General features: G+C 41.4%; 2 protein-coding genes across 3 annotated transcripts in view; one reads left to right on the top strand and one right to left on the bottom strand.

Moving 5' to 3' along the window:
• Rad54l2 (RAD54 like 2) overlaps positions 1-20,001 on the bottom strand; it is a 96,857-nt gene extending 76,856 nt beyond the window's left edge. For both annotated transcript variants that reach the window (XM_051205277.1, XM_051205286.1), the window contains exon 1: positions 19,855-20,001. The gene's annotated coding sequence lies outside the window, so the exon portion shown is untranslated. The remainder of the gene's footprint in view (positions 1-19,854) is intronic.
• A 10-nt stretch (positions 20,002-20,011) lies between these two features.
• Positions 20,012-21,311, top strand: part of Dcaf1 (DDB1 and CUL4 associated factor 1) — an 86,647-nt gene continuing 85,347 nt past the window's right edge. Inside the window, exon 1 of the mRNA XM_051205239.1 lies at positions 20,012-20,145. The gene's annotated coding sequence lies outside the window, so the exon portion shown is untranslated. The remainder of the gene's footprint in view (positions 20,146-21,311) is intronic.

Here is a 21,311-nt window from a genome sequence, read left to right as displayed (position 1 = left end):
TCTTCTGTTCCCTGTGCCTCTATGTCTCTTCCCTACTCCCTCACTCCGCTTTCTATTTAAGCTCCATCTGCCTGGTGTGTTATTCCCTCCCGCCTAGGTCACACTCACAGGCTATGGAACCGCTATGCTCACACATGGTCCCTTATCTTGGGACCCCACTCATCTGGGACCCTCACCTGGGACCACCACCCTCACCACCCCCTTCTCCAGCTTTTATTCTTATAACTGTAACAAAAGAACAACGGATGGAACATTTGGGAAGTAACTGGATCACAAAAGTACAAGTTTGATTAAATAGAGGGGGCAATTTAAAATAAACAATAAGGGATGATCTCTGGAGGTATCACCTGAAAACCAGAGTGAGAGGTGTTACCAGGGACCAAATCATCCAGTCTCCCACTCTGGAAAACCACCCTCTAGAACTTGAGAATAAATGTGTTAACCTAACTCGGGCATTTTGTTATACCAGCCAGAACTAAGACAGTGATATTCCCCAGGTGACTGTCTCTTTATGCTTATTTCCTCATCTCTGATACGGAAGAAAGCCAGGTGTGATGGCACATGCCTACACCTAGAAGGCTGAGAAAGGAGGATCAGTCAGGGCTAGCCTGAATTACAAAGCAAAACCTTGTCTGAAAAGACCAAAATATTTCTTTTAAAGGAAAGGAAGGAAGGAAAGAAGGCTAGGGAGAAAGAGACATACTATCATAGCTATCTTCTCTTAGTTACTGTGACGACTTCTTTTAGTTTCAAGATCTTCATCATGTGTGGTGGCCATTCATTCTCGGTTGCCGACTTGACTACATCTGGAATTAACTAAAACCCAAGCAGTAGGGCAGACCTGTGAGAGGTTTTTTTCTTTTAATCTTCTGAGGTAAGAAAATCCACCTTTGATCCAGGCAGAAGCAAGTGTGCCATGTCTCTGCCCGCTTTCCCTCACTGACAAGTCCAATCCTTTACTGACATTACAGCCTACTTCTTTGGGATTCCAGAGTACACACTGACAACCAGCCGGGACTTCAGCCTCATGGGCTGAACAACTACTGGATTCTTGGGCCTTCTGTTGATAAGACAGCCATCGCTGAACTAGCTGGACCACACTAAGCCATTCTAATAAATAAACTTCCCTCCCTCCTTCCTCCCTCCCTCCCCCTATTAGGACCTACCCCCATCCCCCCCCAAAAAAAAAAACCTCCTGTCCATAAAATTTGGGCATGGTATCATATCTTTTCCTGTCAGGTCCTGTTCTGTTTCCCTACATACCCTATCCGATAGAAAGTTTCATGTGGTCTAGGATGCCCCGAACTTCAGAGGCAGTAGAAAATCAACCTGAATTCTTGATCCTCCTGCCTCCAACTCCCAAGCTCCATATCCATGTTACATTCCATGTTTTCTTACCTAAGAACTTTTCTATTGTCTCTTCCTTTGCACTCTTACATTCTAGAGCTCTTTGCTTAGCCCATCTGATATAAGAGCAGAAGGATGCCATTGTGTGGGCATCTGTAGGGTACAAACTCCTATTACATCCTCCTGCTGCAGACACTTTGTGTCACATGAATGGAATCCTTTGTGGCCAACCCATTTAGGGCTCTCACATTACATCACTTGCTGTGGCTCTGACTAATAAAACAACGAAAAGCTTCAGAAAATATAAAGGAGTCTTCCTAGGGTTGGGTAAGCACGGAAACTATTCTTTGCCCTCATCATTGAAGGACTCAACTGATATAAAACTTATAAAAATACTTACCTTAAAAAAGTCTCCAAAGCACAGCTGACATTTACTTATATATTTCCATTTATAAGAGCCAGAAGGTATTGGTGCATGCCTCTAATCCCAGCACTCAGGAGACAGAGGCAGACAGATCTCTGTGAGTTTAAGGCCAGTCTGTTCTACATCATGAGTTTGGACTGTCTCACAAAAATAAAAAACAGGGGCTGGAGAGATAGCTCAGGGATTAAGAGAACTGCTGCTCTTCCAGAGATCCAAGGTTCAGTTCCCAGCACCTACATAAGAGTTTACAGCTGTCTGTAAGCCAGTTCCAGGGGAGCTAATACCATCACACAGACATATATGCAGGTAAAACACTAATGTAAATACAATTCTTAAAAAAATCAACTGGAAGTGGTGGTGCATGCCTTTAATTCCAGCACTAGGAAGGCAGAGGCAGGTGGGTCTCTATGAGTTTGAGGACTGTGTTTACCTTCATATACTAGATATTTAAGATATACTGTCTATCATTTCCTATACTTTGTTTTATTATTTATTTGGATTTTTAGGGGTTTTGGTTTTGAAGTTTTTTTGTTTGTTCTTTGTTTTTTTAGAGATAGGGTTACTCTGTGTAGCCCTGGCTGTCCTGGAACTCACTCTGTAGACCAGGCTGGCCTCAAACCCAGAAACCGGCCTGCCTCTGCCTCCCTACTGCTGGAATTAAAGGCATGTGTCACCACAGCTCAGCTTTTTATTTGTGGCTTTTTGTTGTTGTTTGTCTTTTTCAAGAAAGAGTTTCTCTTTACTTTCTAAATTTTAAATAAAATTTCCTAGGAAAATATTAGATCATCAAGAATTATTTTCTTGTCAGATGTAATGACATACACCTTTAGCACTTGGGAGGCAGAGGCAGGTATATCTCTGTGAATTTGGTCTATATACTGAGTTCCTGAGTCAGAGATATGTAGAGACCTGTCTCATATATATATATATATATATATATATATATATATATATATATATATATATATTTTGAAAAAGAGAAAGGGAGAAAACTATTTCATTGAAGAAAGGAATATATTTTTGTCTAGATTCAGAAATTTCAGGTCAGAAGTACGGCATGTGCCTAAAACTCCAACATTTCAAAGGTGGAAACAGAGGGAAAGAAGTTCTAGGCCAGCCTGAGCTATGTTCTTTTTTTTCTTTTTAATTAACTAATTAATTTGGGAATTATGTGAGAAATGTTTCAAATTACAAATTTAAGGAAAACAAGGAAGGACAGAAACATCAAATAGGAAAAGAGATACTTAAAAGTTAAGTAAGAAAATACATATTTTGGTTGAAGAAAAAGGAGCTGCTTTGGATGAGAAATTTTTTTTTATAATTCATTTAATTTTATTTTATGTGCATTGGTGTGAGGATGTCAAACCCCCTGAATTGGAGTTACAGACAGTTGTGAGCTGCCATGTGGGTTCTGAGAATTGAACCCGGCTCCTCTGGAAGAGCAACCAGTAGTGATAACTACTGAGCCATGTCTCCAGCCCTTGATAAATGATTGTGGGGTTTTTGTTTATGTTTTTGTTTTAGATATGGTGCAATAATATTTTGTCCTAACTTAAAGGGTTGTTCCTTTAAGTATCTCACAAAAAGGGTTATGAAGAGGGTTGGAGAGATAGCTCAGAAGAGCTCTTGTAGAGGACTTGGGTTTGATTCCCAGCACCCATGTGGCAGGATGCAACCACCTGTAGGGGGATCTGGCTGCCCCTATTTATTCCTAGGGCACCAGGCATGCACATGGTACACAGACAGACATGCAAGCAAAACATCCATACAAATAAAAATTAAATTAAAAATGTATAAAGGCTCAAAAATATTTAAAAACTGGCATGTTTATGATTATGTTGACTGTCTGTACTTTTTTGTTTGTGTGGGGTTTATGTTTATTTTTTAAGATGTGGCTTCACTGTAGCTATGATGGCTAATTTTTGGTTATCAACTTGACTACAACTGCAATCTACTAAACCCAAGCAGCTGGGTACAGGAGTAAAGAACTTTCTTGGCTGGATCATTTGAATTCATGGCCCTACTCTGGGCCATGCCTTCTGGTAGCAATCAACATAAAAGGCCAGGGAAGAAAACATTTGCTTTTGCTTGCTCTTGTAAATTCATCTATCCTTTTCATAAGGCATTCCTTCCCTGGGATTAGAACCTACTTCTTTAGGATTCCAATGAAATCTAAGACCAGCAGCTTTCTAGGACTTCCCTGGGACTCCAGCACCAGACTGGATCATGCTGAAACATCCAGTCTTATAGACTGAATAACTATGGGATCCTTGGCTTTTCCTTCTATCACTGTTGGACTACTGGGACCACAGCCTGTAAACCACTTTAATAAGTCTTCTTTTAATTTATACACACACAAAACACACACACACACACACACACACTCATTCTATCAGTTTTCTTCTTTTAGAGAACCCTGACTAATACAGCAGTGTTGGAACTTACTATGTAGACCAGGCTGGCCTTGAACAACAGATTTAACTTCCTCTGCCTCCCAAGTGCTGGTATTAGAGGTATGTACCACCGACACGCTTCACGAACCATTTTTTAAAGATTTAATTTTATTTATGTTTATCTGTGTTATCTCAGGTGTGTGTATGCACATGTGGTATTTATGTCTGCATGCCAAATGTATACAGGTGCCTACAGATGCCAGAGTGCTGAATCTCCTCAGTAGTTATAGGCAATTTTGAGAACATGAGTACTGTGAACCAAACTAGGGTCCTCTAGAAAAACAGCAAGCACTCTATTGAGCCATGTCCCCCAAGGACAATTCTTTTCAATTTTAACTTTTGCTGTCTTCTGGTACCCTGCTCGGAGCATCCTGAGGACTGAGGACTGTGTGCAGGGAAGCCTGCCCTAGCAGACTGGCTCACCCGGAGTCTGCTAGCATCCTGGTCCCACCAACCAGGGAGGGGGTAAGTGTAGACCTGTTTCCAGCCTGCCATCCAGTACCCTGCTCGAGGCATCCTGAGGACTGAGAACTGAGGACTGAGTTCAGGGGAGCCCACCCTAGCTGACAGGCTCACCCGGAGTCTGCCAGCGTCCTGGTCCAGCCTCCAACCACAGGAGGAGTTCTACCACCACCCACTGGAGTAGGAGAGCTATGGGGGAATTGGACCTGCTTACACCCACCAGAAGAGAACCTTGGTCCCATACCCACCAAAAGAGGGAGAGACCCTACCAGAACGCACCGGAAAAAGAGATGGGTAGACAACAGTATAAGAATACAGTCAACAGAAAGATCAATATGATGCCACCAGAGTCTAGGGACTCCACACCAGCATGACCTGTACATCCCAACACAGATGAACCCGAAGAGAATGACCCTAAAAACAACTTTATGGCAATGATAGAAATGCTCAAAGAGATAATGGGAAAATCCCTTAAAGGAATATGTTGCGAAATTTAAGTGCTTGTCCCTTACAGCTCTCTTCTCCCCACCCAGATGTAGAACTTCTGTGCAAACAAGGTTGTTTTCAAAACTTTCCAGTGTGCAGTGCGGGTGCCTTAACCCCAGGTGTGGGTGGTGCATGACTTCCTCCTATGCTTAGCCCATCCCCTGGCTTGGGCATATAAGCCCATTACTCTCTGTAATAAACGGTGGGAGCGGCAGCAGCTTCTTCTTCACTTCTTCTGGTGGTCTGTTAAGTCCCGACACCCTCTGGCAAGCTCGGTACTCTGGCTGTGCAGGCGTGGCAGGAATGGAAGAAAAAATTCAAGAAATGCAGTAAAAGACAAATCAAAAATTACAAGAAACAATTCAAACAGTGCAAGTTTTGAAAGCTGAAATAAAGACCCAAAACACACACACACACACACACACACACACACACACACACACACACAGAGTCTGAGGGAATGCTGGAAATAGAAAAGTTAGGCAAACGATCAGGAACTACAGATGCAAGCATAACCAACCGAGTACAAGAGACAGCAGAGAGAATCTCAGGCATTGAAGATATATACTAGAGAAATAGATTTATCAACCAAAGAAAATCTTAAGTTCAACAAATCCCTGACACAAAATATCCAGGAAATATGGGACATCTTATCTTGAAAAGGCCAAACCTAAGAATAAGAGGTATAGAAGGTGAAGAAACCCAACTCAAAGGTGCAGAAAATATATTCAACAAAATCATAGAAGACTTTCCCAACCTAAAGAAAGACATGCCAATGAAAGTACAAGAAGCTTACAGACCACCACAGAGTGGACCACAAAAGAAAGTCCCCTCACCACATAATAATCAAAACACCAAATACATAGAAGAAAGAATATTAAGAGCGGCAAAGGAAAAAAGGCCAAGTAACATATAAAGGCAAACCTATTAGAATCACACCTGACTTCTCCATGGAAACTCTGAAGGCCAGAAGGTCCTGGATATTCTGCCAACACTAAGAGATAACGGATGCCAGCCCAGACTATTATACCCAGCAAAGCTGGATATTGATGGAGAAACCAAGATATTCCATTACAAAACCTGATTTAAACAATACACATCAACTAATCCAGCCCTACAAAAAGTTCTGGAAGGAAAATTCCAACCCAAGGAAATTAGCCACACCCACAAAAACATAGGCAATAGATAATCCCACTCTACCAACAGCCAAAAGAAAAATGGGGGGAAATCCACACACAATACCACCGCCACCAAAAAATCCAAAACAAACAAGAATTAGTAATCAATGGTCATTTATATCCCTCAATATTAATGGTCTTAACTCGACTATAAAAAGACAGGCTAAAAGAATGGATATGAAGACAGAATCCATCCTTCTGCTTCATACAAGAAATACACCTCAACTTCAAGGACAGACATCACCTCAAGAGTTAAGGGTTGGGGAAAAAACCTTTCCAATCAAATAGACCCAAGAAACAAACAGGTGTAGCAATACTTATATCTAACAAACTAGACTTTAAACTAAAATCAATCAAAAGAGATGAAGAAGGTCATTTCTTATTCACTGCAGGAGAAATTTAAGATGAAATCTCAATTCTGAACAACTATGCCCCAAACACAAAGGCACCCACATTCATAGAAGAAACATTACATAGAAACACACTTATAGTGGGAGATTTTAACACCCCACTCTCAACACTAAACAGGTGCATCAGACAGACGCTTAACAAAGAAACAAAAATAACAGAAGTTATGACTCAATTGGGTTTAACATTTATAGACCATTCCATCAAACACAAATGAACATACCTTCTTCTCAGGGCCACATGGAACCTTATCTAAAATGGACCACATACTTGACAATATAGTAAACCTCAATTGGTACAAAAAAATTGGAATAACTCCCTGTATCTTATCAGACCATCATACCATCCTGCTTTAAAGTTAGAATTCAAAAACAACACAAATTGCAGAAAACCTACAAACTCAAAGAAACGGAACAATGCGCAATTGCACATTCCTGGGTCAAGAAAAAAAAAAAAAAATAAGAAAGAAATTAAAGATTTCCTAGAATTCATTGAGAATGAAGACACAGCATACCCAAACTTAAGCAACACTTTGAAAGCAATGCTAAGAAGAAAGTTCACAGCCCTAAGTGTCCACATGAAGAAACTGGAGAATAGTCACACTAGAGAATTAACAGCACAACTGAAAGCCCTAGAACAAAAAGAAGCAAACTCACCCTGGAGGAGTAGACAGGAAATAATCAATTTGAGGGCTGAAATCAATAAGGTAAAAACTAGGAAAACAATACAAAGAGTCAATGTAACGAAGAGTTGGTTCTTGGAGGAAAATCAACAAGATAAACAAACCTTTATCCAAACTAACCAAAAGACAGACAACATGCAAATTAACAAAATCAGAAAGGAAAAGGGAGACATAACACCAGACACAGAGGAAATACAGAGAATCTTCAGGTCATACTTTGAAAACCTGTACTCCACAAAATTCGAAAATTTAACAGAAATGAACAATTTTCTGGATAGAGATCACTTACCAAAATTAAATCAAGACCAAATAAGCAATTTAAATAGAGCTATAAGCCCTAATGAAATTGAAACAGTCATCAAAAGTCTCCCAACCAAAAAAAGCCCAGGGCCAGATGGTTTCAGTGCAGAATTCTACCAAAAATTCAAAAACAGCTAATACCAATATCCCTCAAAGTGTTCCATACACTAGAAGCAGAAGGGTCATTGCCAACTCTATGAGGCTACAATTACCCTGGTACCTAAGCCACACAAAGACACAACTAAGAAAGAACTACAGACCAATATCCCTCATGAACATTGATGCAAAAATACTGAATAGAATACTGGCAAATCGAATCCAAGAACACATCAGAGAAATCATTCACCATTACCAAGTAGCCTTCATCCCAGGAATGAAGGGATGGTTCAACATATGAAAATCTATCAATATAATCCATCATATAAACAAACTGAAAAAGAAAAACCACGTGATCATCTCACTAGATACTAAAAACCCCTTTGACAAAATTCAACACTCTTTCATGATTAAGGTCTTGGAGAGATCAGGAATAGGAGGAACATACCTAAACATAATAAAAGCAATATACAGCAAACCAACAGCCAACATCAAACTAAATGGAGAGAGATTCCTCTAAAATCAGGAACAAGACAAGGCTGCCCACTCTCTCCATATCTCTCCATATCTCTTCAATATTGTACTTGAAGTACTAGCTAGAGCAATAAGACAACAAAAGGAGATTAAGGGGATACAAATTGGAAAGGAAGAAGTCAAATTTTCCTGATTTGCAGATGATATGATAATTTACAGAAATGACCAGAAAAACTCTACCAGGGAACTCCTTCAGCTGATAAAAACCTTCAGCAAAGTGGCAAGATAAAAGATAACTAAAAAAAAAAAAAAAGAAAGAAAGAAAAAAGAAAAAAAAAAAAAAAATCAATAGCCCCAATATATATAGACAATAAAGGGGCTGAGAAAGAAATCAGAGAAATGTCACCCTTTACAATAGCCACAAACAACATAAAATATCTTGGGGTAGTGCTTACCAAACAAGTCAAAACCTATATAATAAGAACTTTGAGTCTTTAAAGAAAGAAATTAAGAAGACCCATGAAAATGGAAAGATCTCCTGTGCTCTTGGATAGGAACGATCAACATAGTAAAAATGGCAATCTTGCCAAAAGCAATCTACAGATTCAATGCATCGAAATCTAGGCACAATTCTTCACAGACTTTGAAAGAACAGTCCTCAACATTATATGGAAAAACAAAAGACCAAGGATAGCCAAAACAACCCTGTACAATAAAGGAACTTCCGGGGGCATCACCATCCCTGACTTCAAACTCTATTATAGTCCTCAGAACACCTTGGGTTTGGCACAAAAATAGACAGGTAGACCAATGGAATCAAATTGAAAACCCTGATATTAACCCACACACCTACGAACACCTGATTTTTGACAAAGAAGCTAAATTTATACAATGGAAAAAAGAAAGCATCTTCAATAAATGGTGCTGGCATAACTGGATGCTGATGTGTAGAAGACTGCAGATATATCCAAACCTATCGACATGCACAAAACTTAAGTTCAAATGGATCAAAGACCTCAACATAAATCCAGCCACACTGAACCTCTAAGAAGAGAAAGTGGGCACCCTTGAAAGAATTGGTACAGGAGAACATAACACCAGTAGCACAGACACTGAGATTGACAATTAATAAATGGGACCTCCTGAAACTGAGACGCTTCTATAAGGCAAAGGACACAGTTGACAAGACAAAACGGCAGCCCACAGAATGGGAAAAGATATTCACCAACCCCACATCTGACAGAGGGCTGATCTCCAAAATATACAAAGAACTCAAGAAGCTAGTTACCAAAACACCAAATAATCCAATTAAAAAGTGGGGTACAGAACTAAATAGAGAATTCTCAATGGAGGAATCTGAAATGGCTGAAAGACACTTAAGAATGTGCTCAACATCCTTAGCCATCAGGGAAATGCAAATCAAAACAACTCTGAGATACCATTTTACTCCTATCAGAATGGCTAAAATCAAAAACACCAAAGACAGTTTATGCTGGAGAGGATGTGGAAAAAAGGGGCACACTCCTCCACTGCTGGTGGGAGTGCAAACTTGTACAGCTATTTTGGAAATCAATATGGTGGTTCCTCAGGAAAATGGGAATCAGTATACCTCAAGATCCAGTAATTCCACTCTTAGGCATATACCCAAAAGATGTACATTCATACAACAGGGATATCTGTTCAACTATGTTCATAGCAGCATTAGTTGTAATACCCAGAACCTGGAAGCAACCTAGATGCCCCTCAACTGAAGAATGGATGGAGAAAATGTGGTACATTTACACAATTGAGTACTACTCAGCAGAAAAACACAATGGAATCCTGAAATTCGCAGGGAAATGGATGGAACTAGAAGAAACCATCCTGAGTGAGGTAACCCAGTCACAAAGAGACAAACACAGTATGTACTTACTCAGATATGGATTTTAGACATAGAGCAAAGGATCACTAGCCTACAATTCACACCACCAGAAAAGCTAGGAAACAAGGAGGACCGTAAGAGAAACATACTTGGTCCCCCAGAGAAGGGGAAAGGGACAAGATCTCCCAAGTAAATTGGGGACATGGAAGGAGGGGAGAGGGAGTTAGGAGAAAGAAAAGGGGAGAAGAGGAGGGGAGAGGACATGATGGAGCAGGAAGATTGAATCAGGGAAGAATAGAGGAGACAAGAAAAGAGATACCATAATAGAGGGAGCCATTATAGGTTTGAAGAGAAATCTGGCACTAGGGAAATAAATATCCAAGATCTACAAGGATGACCCCGACTAACAATCAAAGCAATAGTGGAGAGGCTACCTTAAATGCCCTTCCCCAGTAATGAGAGTGATGACTACCTTATATGCCATCCTAGAGCCTTCATCCAGTAGCTGATGGAAGCAGAAGCAGACACCCACAGGAAAACACTGAGCCAAACTCCTGGAATCCAGATGCAGACAGGGAGGAGTGATGAGTAAAGGGGTCAAGACCAGGCTGGAGAAACCCACAGAAACTGCTGACCTGAACAAGGGGGAGCTCATGGTCTCCAGTCTAATAGCTGGGAAACCAGCATAGGACCAACTCAGATTCCCTGAATGGGGTGTTAGTTAGGAGGACTGGGCAGTCTACAGGGCCACTGGTAACAGATCAGTGTTTATCCCTAGTATACTAGTGGACTTTGGGAGCCCATTCCACCTAGAGGGATACTCCCTCAGCCTAGAAACATTGAGGAGGGCCTGAGCCCTGCTCCAAATGATATGACAGACTTTGAAGACTCCCCATGGAAGGCCTCACCCTCCCTGGGGAGCAAAAAAGAGATGGGATGGGGGTTGGTGGGGGGACCAGGGGAGGAAGGGAGGGTGCGGGAACAGGGTTTGACATATAAAACAAGCTTGTTTCAAATTTAAATAAAAAATATTATAAAATTTTAAAACATTAATAATTTTTTAAAAAGGATCTCTATGCTGGGAAAGGTGTTGCATGTCTTTAATCCCAGCACTGGGGAGGCAAATGCAGGCAGATAGATCTCTGTGAGTTTGAGGCCAGCCTGGTCTACAGAGTGAGTTCCAGGACAACCAGAACTATTACACAGAGAAAACCTGTCTTGAAAAAAAAGGAAGGAAGGAAGAGAGGGAGGGAGGGAGGGAGGGAGGGAAGGAGGGAGGGAGGGAAGAAATTAAATCACAGTAATTTCTTTGAGGGGAGGGGTTTTTCAAGACAAGGCTTCTCCGTAACCCTGGCTGTCCTGGAACTCCTTATATAAACTAGGCTGGCCTTGAACTCAGAGATCTACCTGCCCCTTCTGGGATTAAAACCATGCCACCACACCCAGCAAATCACAGTAATTTAAATGCTATTTTATATTTTACTCTTGAGAACCAAGAGTATCTTGTAGTGAGACATGCTTTTAATCCCAACATTCAGAAAGCATTTGTAGGCAGATTTCTTTGAGTTCAAGGGTAGCATGGTTTACATAGTGGGTTCCTGGCCAGCCAAGGCTACATATAATGAGAGCCTCTCACCAAGGAGGGGGGGAGGGGAGATTGAAAGAAAGGAAGAAACTAGTGAGGCTAGAGAGATGGGTCAGCTTGTAAAGTCAACTTGAGTTTGATTCCCAGAATACTTGGTAGAACAGAGCAGAAGTAGAAGAAAGTTAACCCCCTTGAGTTTTTCTCTCATTTCCACACATATGCCATGACATATATGCTTGAACATGAGGGGTGTGTGTGTGTGTGTGTGTGTGTGTGTGTGTGTATAGTGAGAGATGATAAGGAGACAGAGACAGATTTTTTAAAAATAGAGAGAATAGAGGTACAACATACTTCTGTACCTTCTAGGTAAATAAATCAGAACACAAAGCATCTTAGACAGGATCTATGAATTTCAGTATTGAACTGAGCAGAGAACTGGTACAAATAGTTTCAAAGCCATTGAACTCAAATTCCCAAATAAAGCTTAGGAAAATAACCTTCTTTCCTGAGAGTAGTGGCCATGAGTTTATTGGCCTCCAGGAAGCCCAACAGCTAGCGAAAGTAACAACATCCTACTGTTGAGTTCATTTCCCATTCCCAAACAGGTGGTGGCACTGGAGCAGCTGTCTGGACCTGGTGGGATAAACTAAATAGTCACTTTTTACACAGCAGGCAAAATGCCTAGAGCAACAAACAGCCAGTGGAAGACCTAAACTGGTAAATAAAGAACTGCCACATTTACTAACAAAGAAACCTAAGACCCAAAAAGAGCAAGTAACCGTCCCCAGCCCCCAAACCCACGAACACAGTCACGTCTGGTAGCACATACTATTACTCCCAGCACTTGTAAGGCTGAGGCAGAAGGATTGCAAGTTCAAGTTCAGCCTGGGCTACACAGCAAGACCCTGTCTTGAAGAAGATATGGAATAAACACTATTTTCCCAGCAAAGTAAAGTGAGGCCTTTAATAATCTATAATAAAAAACAGAGTACTGCTTCAGAGTCCCTGCAGATCAGATGCATCGGCAAAGTCAGGCCTTAATCACACCACTACAGACTAAATGACTTCACATCAGACATAAGCAAGCAGACTTCATTTAATTCCTCACTTAACAAACATTTGCCAAGTAGCTATTCTGTGCCAGTAATGGTTAGGAACTGGGACACAAAGATAAACAAAACTGGGTGTTGTGACACTCATCTATAATCCCAGGACTAAGGAGACTAAGGTAAGAAAATCATTAAGTTCCCTACAAGTTGTCCACAACTGACCTACAGACACACACACACACACAGAAAGGGGGGGGGGAGGGAGAGAGAAAGAGATAATTAATTAATTAATTAATTAATTAATTAATTAATAGGTATTTTTAAAAGAGAAAAGGGAAATAAAATTTTAAAATCCTGTTCTTGGGCTAAAGAAATGGCTCAGTGGTTAACATCACCTGCTACTCCCAAAGAGGAACCCATGTTTGGTTCCTAGCACTCAGATCAGGTGGCTTACAACCACATGTTAACCCTAGTTCCAAGGGACCTGATGCCATCTTCTAGACACTGGGAGCACCAGGCATATATGCAGTATACATACATATAAACAGATATACACACATATACATAAATTTAAATTTTTTAAATCTCTTTTTTTATGTCCTATCCTTGAGTAGTTTGAAATCTAGTAATGGAAAACATTCAAAAATACCAAAACTGAATAATTTAGTATGATTGCTAGAAGAACCCCAAACTACAGTGTATGCAAAGGAGAGACAGCCAGCCAAGGGAAGTTTTCATCATTGCAGATGGTAGAAAAATAAATAACAAATATTTAAACAAAAACAGGGCTGGGCATGAAGCTCAGTGATAGAATATTTATCCTAGCATGCACAGAGACTGAGTTCAATCCCTCTGGAAACTGTGGGTTTATGAAGAAGAGATGTCTGGATTTTTGGCTCAAGCCTTAAAGTTGGCCACACACTATGAATGAAGCATATTGGGGTATTTATGGAATTCACTATAGTATAAAATACTTCAGCATTTGTACAATAGTAGGCCAAGCAGAGAACTGGTATGAATAGCTTCACAATCATGGAATTTAAATTCCCAATAAAGTTTGGTCAAATAATCCTATTTCCTGAATATGGTGACAATGAGTTCAGTTAGGCCTCTAAAAAGTCTATCAGACTCAAAACCATTTATAACTGTATAACTTGGCCTCAAGTATCAAAGTAATTATAATAGAGGAGAAACTAAAAGATATGAGGGGCCAGGTAGAAAAATCTTTATAAAAAGTTGAATCAGAGACATGTGAGATGCTCGTGGTATTTCCAGGCCAGTAAAACATTATTTACTCTTCACTGGAATTACAGACTTCTCTAAAATGAAGGGTGGATTTCACTAATGTAAGATTGCGAAGGATTTAAGGGTTGCTCATTTCAAAGCACTCTGGCCGTTCCTTAATTTACCCTTTGAATATTAGTAGAATTTTATTTTTCATTAGGAAGGCAGAGATATGCTAATCTTAGAATTTGAGGTGGGTCTGACCTATAGAGAGAGTTCCAGGACAGTCAGGACTACACAAAGAAACCCTGTATCGAAAGCCCAAAACTAAATAAATGAATTGACTGAATGATTCTCTAACAAAGCCTGCAACCTTTGGTATATCAAAGACATTTCTGAGGACTGGAAAGAGACTAGATGGTTAAGAGAACATGCTGGGCACACACAAGCAGACAGCTTCCAATTGCCTGTAACAAACACACACACACACACACACACACAAGCACGCACGCACGCACGCACGCACGCACGCACGCGCGTATAAATAAGTAATGAATAAAATTAAAACAAAACAACCGAGCAGAGTGCTAGATTCTATCAAAGTAGCCCCAATTAGATGACAGATCTCTCCAGTATCTAGAGTCTTCCGCACAGAAAGACCAAAATCAGGTTCTTCCCTGAAGACAACAGAAGATAGCCAGAGATATTCTGTCAATGGGACTTCACTGTTCCCAAAGTAGGACATGCCACAGAAATTGCCAGAGGAAAAAACTATGGGTGTTGATAATGACCTTGGATTTTATATGTGCACTCCTACTTACCAGTACTAGATAAAGACAATCTCAACAGTTCCTCCCACCTGAGCACCAGCAGATGCACACTGGACAGCTCTTGCCGTCCACATCAGATCAGGTAACTGAGTCCCTCACTTCTACACAGTACCTAGCTACATTTTACTGCGATTACTTAGAATAGCAGCTCCTGACTCCAGGTGTAATGGCTCACACCTGCAACTGAACAATCAAGAAGCTGAAACAAGTAAATTGCTACAAGTTCAAAGCCAGTCTAGGCAATAGTGTGAACATACCTCAAAAAGAAAAATGGAGGAGAAAAGGAGGAAGAGGAGGAGGTGCTACGGCAGCAGCCACTATATAGTAATATACTACAACTTTTACTAATAACCTACATTGATCATCTATAAAGCACTTATGCCCCCATCTCCATCCCTCACTACAACCTATAAAGGCTAGACAGGTTAAGAGTAAAGTTATGTACAAACATGAAGACATATCACCAGAACCCACATATAAAGCCTAGGTATGGTATCATGTGATTGTAATCCCAGAACTGGGGAGGTAGAAAGAAATGGATCCCAAGACTTACTAGCCACCTGATTTACTCTATTTAAGGAAGTACAAGGTTAGTGAGAGACTCTATCTCAAAAAAAAAAAAAGTGGGCAGAACCTAAGAAAAGATAACCAAGGTTGACCTCTGGCCTCCACACCCACACATACACACATGAACATGCATACAAATGCAGATGCACACATACACACACACATAGTTTGCCCAGGGTCAAAGGCAAGAAATAGTTTGATGGTGCATACATGTGATCCAAGCCCTTAGAAGGCTAAAGCAGGTGAATGGCAAATCCAAGGCCAGCCAGGGTTACATTGAACAAATGAACAAAAAGCAAACAAGAAGCAAAAGTAAAGACTGGGAACACAACACAACCTGGTTGGTAGAGCGCTCCTTGCTATGTGCAATGCTCTGGGTTTCATCCCCAGTACAGCATAAACCAGGGAATGGTACACACTTGAAATCCTAGCATTCAGGAAGTGAAGGTACGAAGATTCTAAGTTTAAGGTCAACTTAACTACATAAGAGTTGAAGGTTAGTATGGGTTACATGAGACCCTGGCCAGCCTGGCCTATATTAAGATACCCTATCTCAAAACCACAAAGGCAACAAAAGAGAACTACTCTAAAGACTGTTCGTCCCATTGTGCGAGGGAGTCTAAAGAAATCGAGAAGTCTAGCCAGATGTGGCACATGCCTCATATCCCAGCACTTGTGGGTGGAGACAGAAGCATTCAGTGTTACAGGAAGTCCTGGGTTACATTTGGATCTTGTCTCAAAAGCAACAAAAAAAGAAAGAAATATTTCTTAAACTGAAGTGAAGTTGAGTCTCTCAAGTAGTCAAAAATACTTCAAGTAATCACCTTGCTTTTAAAGCAATGAATGAATCAGTTTTACTTTCTTTGACCAACTAATTCCAGATGAAAAGAAAATCCCAGTGCTATTTAAAATAATTTATGATCTAAGAATCTTGATTTTAAATTTATTTTTCATCAAGACACAAAACAGAAAAGAGCAAAGGAACAATGTTTATTAGGATGAAGGTTAGCAAAGGAAAAATTTGAATTTACTCATATTTTATGCAAGAAAAGTTAAGACATGGGGGCCTTAGCTCTTATGTTATTCTGTTATTACAGGAGACAGCACTCCAAGCCATCAACATAGAGAGTAAGCAAAGCCTTAATTCTTCCAAAACCAAAGTAAGAAGGAGAGTGTGATGGCGTCTTCAAAAAACTAAATACATATATTATTTGTAAACCATTGCTCACTCAAGCACACAGAAACAAAATGTTTTGCCCTGTGTTCCCACACACACACACCCCAGAAGAACTTAAAATTAACAGGTATTTTTAAACAAAACAATGTAACTCCATATCAGTGTGAACATATGCTAAGCTTTTTGCACAAAAACATGAAGAGAAGCAATTATCAATATTCAAAATCAATGTACTATAAAAACTTAAGCTGAACGGTGGTGGTGGTGCACACTTTTAATCCTAGCACTTGGGAGGCAGAGGCAGATGGATCTCTGCGTTCGAGGCCAGCCTGATCTACAGAGTAAGTAGGTCTACACAGAAAAACCCTGTCTGGGTGAGTGAGGGGACTTAACTGCTCTACTTAATAAAACCTTGCTATACCTGAGTCACTTCTTCATACATATACAGCTACTTCTTAACTATAAACTAGCAATATCAGAATGTCAAAAGATCACCACTTTAGAGCTGCCTAACACAGTTATTGGCATAAGGAAGCAAATCATAAGTTTATCTATGAATAAATGATTTGCAGAGTATGAACCTATAATCACAACATTGGTAAAATGAGGAGGATTGCCTGAGTTCAAGGCCAGGCTGAAGTCTGGGCTACAAAGTAAGTTCTAGGCCAACCTGGGCTACAGTTTGAGACTTTAAAAAAAAAAAAAAAAAAAAAGCTGGACATGGAGACATAGGCCTTCAATCCCAGCACTCAAAGGCAGAAGCAGGCAGACTTCTGTGAATTTTCAGTCACCTGATATAAACAAATTCCAGACCAGTCAAGGTTACATAGTGAGGACACTGTCTCAAAAAGGAATTTTAAAAAGAATTCTGGGTCAGGCATTGGCGGCACACACCTTTAATCCCAGTGCCCAGTAGGCAAAGGCCAACCTGGTCTACAAAGTGAGTTACAGAACAGCTGGGGCTACACAGAGAAACCTTGTTCCAAAACAACAACAGAAAAAAAACTCCAGGCTGGCTAGATGGCTCAGCAGTTAAGAGTACTGTGTTTGCAGAGGACCTGAGTTTGATTCCTGGCACCCACACAATTCACACCTGCCTGTACCTCCAGCTCCTGGAAGACTAACACCTCTTAGCCTGCACAGACACCCTCACATGCATGAGCATACACCCATATACACAAAATATAAGTAATAGCAGCAAATCTTTTTTTAAAAAGAGAAAACTTTTAGAGGCAGGCTGTCTATAGAGCAAGTTGCAGAACAGCCAGGGTTACACAGAGAAAATTTCTCTCAAAAAAAACGAAAACCAAAAACAAACAAAAAACACAAAGAGAGACAGAGAAAAAGAAAAAACTTTTTAACAGAAATTCTCCCCACCACCACCACCCTCCAGGACAGGGTTTCTCCCTGTTCCAGAACTCTGTAAATCAGGCTGGCCTTGAACTCAAGAGCTCTGCCTGCCTCTGCTTCCTAGGATTAAAGGCATGCACCACCACCCAGCAGAAAGCATTCTTAGATTTAAAGAAAAAAGGAATCCTTAGAATTAGAACTATCGGTACAGGTACACAACTACTCTTCTTACTTGACAATACTAGCCTGAAAATAGGCAATACATCCTACACACTCCAGGTAAGTTCAGATGGTACATTGATCCCAATAGGGCTTTGTTCATAGAGTTTTCCCTTTAATATACATAGACAACATATACCAACTTTCCAAAGTTCTGGTGCACAGCTGTAAGCCTCAGAGTGACAGAGACTGTGACATGGAAACACAACGAACAGATCAAAAGCCCCAAAGATAGCATTTATACTGAAGATCATGTCCTGTGTGAGTTAGCCAGGAGGCAGAAATGATGCAGACAAAGATTCAACAGATTGAATATAATCACTTCATGGCAATAAGAGATAATGACACTTCATGGATTTAGGGATCTAAAAAACTCTGAACAGCAGAAAGGTAATTGTTTTCCCCCACATCCTTCTCAATAGTTACATACATTTTTTTTTTAAAAATGAGAAATAAATTAGTGAAGTCTTTTAAACTAATTTGGATTTATAAGAATTGTACTGAAAGCTCCAAGAATTACAACATTATTATTGGGTCTAAGTTTGTCATTACAAACAATAGCTGCAGCGCTAAAAACAAAGTATGAGTCACAATTCAAAAAAGGGGAGAAAGGGGGGGAAATGAGCAGAGAAAAGCTTGGATTCAAATACCACTAAGAAATTCCTTACTTAAATGACTGCCAACGACAGCCACCACTTTGACTTTGGAGTAAGAAGGAAAGGTCCACATTGTTCTCTCCTCCTCTGGAACAAATTCATTAACCGCCCCCCCCATACCCACTCCAGCCTCAAAGTCCAAGCACCAATACAGCCAGCCACATCCGCCTGCAAGAGCAGTAATCTAACAGATCTGAGTCACCCACTCCCCCGCAGTAAGAGGACATTCTCTATCAGGAAGCCCACTCGGCAAAGTGCTCTTGTTCTACTCCCAGACCGCCACCACGACCCACAAAAAGCCAATTCTTTGACCCCAGCAGCTGCCGGCCATCTTCTTCCCTCCCCAGCTGACAATTCACATCGGCCTCTCCTAACCCAAGGCAGCCAACACTACTCCTGAGACAAGTTTCCTACCTGAGAACCACTCTTAACTCGGATACATCTGAGCCGCGAAGGATCCACCTAGCTCTTTGCTCAACTCTTTTGTGCCCAACTAAGCTTCTGCCTTTCCAGGAACTAGTAACCAATTACCTCGGAGAAGCTAAACTCTCCAAGCCTCTTCTCCCAAAGCCCGAGCCCAGTCTAATCGATTCCCAGACCTCCCGACGGGGTATGGAGGAGACGCGCCCCTGTGTGCTTTGGGGATCAAGCCACAGAGGCCCCTAAAATCCGAAATACAACCACTCTCGCCCAACCACGCCACGATTTTGTCAGCTTCTAGAGCGCCGGTATCAAGCATCAAGAGCGCACAGCCACCGTAGTTAAGCCTCGGCAATTCCGACTCCCTTCCTTGACTACGAAATCCCCAAATATCAAGTCACTGAAGCCCCGGGTGGCTGCCAAGACCCCCGCCAAGCCTCCCGCCACTGGAGTTCCCCAGGTCGGACTCAGCTCCCCTAAGGCCCAAGCCGCCAGCAATAGGTGGCTGCCCCAGGCTGCTGCACGCCGGGGACCCTGGCCGCGTCCCCATTGTTGCGGGTCCCAGCGGCCCCGGCAGGGAGTAAGGGGGATCTCAGGGACTCTCACCTCCCGTGCCACGGATCCGGGCCGCACCGGACCGGGCTGGGCCGAAGGACCTCGCGTTCCGCCTCGCCCGCCTGAACAGTGTCTGAGGCAGTGGGAGCCGGAGCAGCGGCTGAGGCGGGAAGCAGCCAGCCAGGCCCGGGCGCCACGGGCTGGCTCCGGCCGAGGGTCGATCTTCTACGGCGGCGGCGCTCTCAGCCTCCGCTCGCGGTCCGCACCAGAAAGCTTCCCCCTCCCGTCCCGCTCACCAGCCACCCGGGCGGGAACACCAGCCATCCGCAGTAAAGTTCCGCTGTGAGTCCTGTTGTTCTTTTATCTTCCACTAAACTGCGATTCTTGCCTGAATAAGGTGTGTTTGTTACAGAGGACCTGTTCAGGAATAAGTGAAATTAATAATAATAATAATTAATAATAATAATAATAAAGATCCAAGGCCAGAACCTGCCTGTAAGTAGTGAGTGCAACTGAATGGATTTGCATTCGTTAACCACAAACACACTCACAAATCAGTACAATTGAGCCTGAGCTACTCTCCTCAATAATTTTGGGCTAATGTCAAAACTTATCCGGAATGAGATGATGCGGATGTAAGACTACACTGGCGTTAGCTCGTTGCTGATGCTGGTTCATGGTAACACGGCTGATGCCTCCAAAGTATGTTACTCCCCTTGAATTGATATGAGCCATGTAATTCTTGCTCTTTTTCCCTTCATCCCTACCCGTCTCGGATTGTCGGTTGATTGAAGCTGTCTTCAGAATTACCTAGAAGAGTAGCAGAGTCGGAGGGAGGGTGCTGACTACGGATGGGGCTTTTTTTTTTTTTTTTTTTTTTTTAAATCACTGACACTCCAGTGCAGGTTAAGATTACAGGATTTTCTCCCTGGAGTTGGAGATTGTTAGCAATTACGTTCTACTTTCCTATGACCTTTATTGTCTTCTCTCTACTACATTCCTTTGGCTCTTTCTTCTCTCCCCTAACCCCAGAAGTGAATATGGGTGAAATATGAAAACATTATGTAAATGGGTCTATTTTTAAATTTTTATTTTGTTTTCCTCATGAAATTAATAGTATAAAAATTCTCTTCTCAACTCCAGGTGTGCTTTCCCAAACTATCTATTTGGGAATTTAGATATGCCACAGATACTTCCCAAAAAAAGATAACACACACACCTGACATATTCTCAGTTTTCCATTCTTACTCACCAGCTTAACTTTTTCAGATGCTTTGACACTCTTCTGAAGAGCTCTGAGGACCACAAATTGGCACCTGATGATCACTGTGTAATACACATAAATTTCCATTTAGATTACCTTTCTGGAAATTACAAATGTATTTAGATGTGTAAAGGCAGTCTAGCACCCTCTTGAAAAGCGGGACTGTGGGTTAGAAAACATCATACTCAATGTTTCGGGAAGATTTTTGCTGCTGTGAGAACAACTTAATCCTAGGCTGTAGATG

The sequence above is a fragment of the Phodopus roborovskii genome, unplaced genomic scaffold (assembly GCF_943737965.1).
Source record: "Phodopus roborovskii unplaced genomic scaffold, PHOROB, whole genome shotgun sequence".
Lineage (NCBI taxonomy): Eukaryota > Metazoa > Chordata > Mammalia > Rodentia > Cricetidae > Phodopus > Phodopus roborovskii.
The sequence above is the reverse complement of the archived record's forward strand: the minus strand, read 5'-3'. Positions and strand labels throughout refer to the sequence as shown.